Here is a 328-nt window from a genome sequence, read left to right as displayed (position 1 = left end):
TTCCAAGTCCTTTTTTATTCTGTCTTCTTTCTGACAGAGAACAGGATGAAAAACAGTGAGAACATTAAACTCTACAGAAGTTTTAGTTTCACTCAGCAGGTTAAAATCATCTGTTTTTGGTTACAGACTCATCTCCAGATAATCTCCCTTCAAACACTCTCCAGTTTCATTGACCTGACACGTCCAGTATTTTAATATTTCATATTGTTGTATGTTTTAATTGAAGTTTATGATGTAACTATTTTATTCTTTTATTTCACATTAATGTGAAATTTTATGTCACATTAATAGTTTCTCTTCTTGCTCTAACTAAAGAGGTCCAACTTTC

This window comes from Echeneis naucrates, chromosome 5 (assembly GCF_900963305.1).
Source record: "Echeneis naucrates chromosome 5, fEcheNa1.1, whole genome shotgun sequence".
NCBI lineage: Eukaryota > Metazoa > Chordata > Actinopteri > Carangiformes > Echeneidae > Echeneis > Echeneis naucrates.
This window is presented reverse-complemented; position numbering follows the sequence as displayed.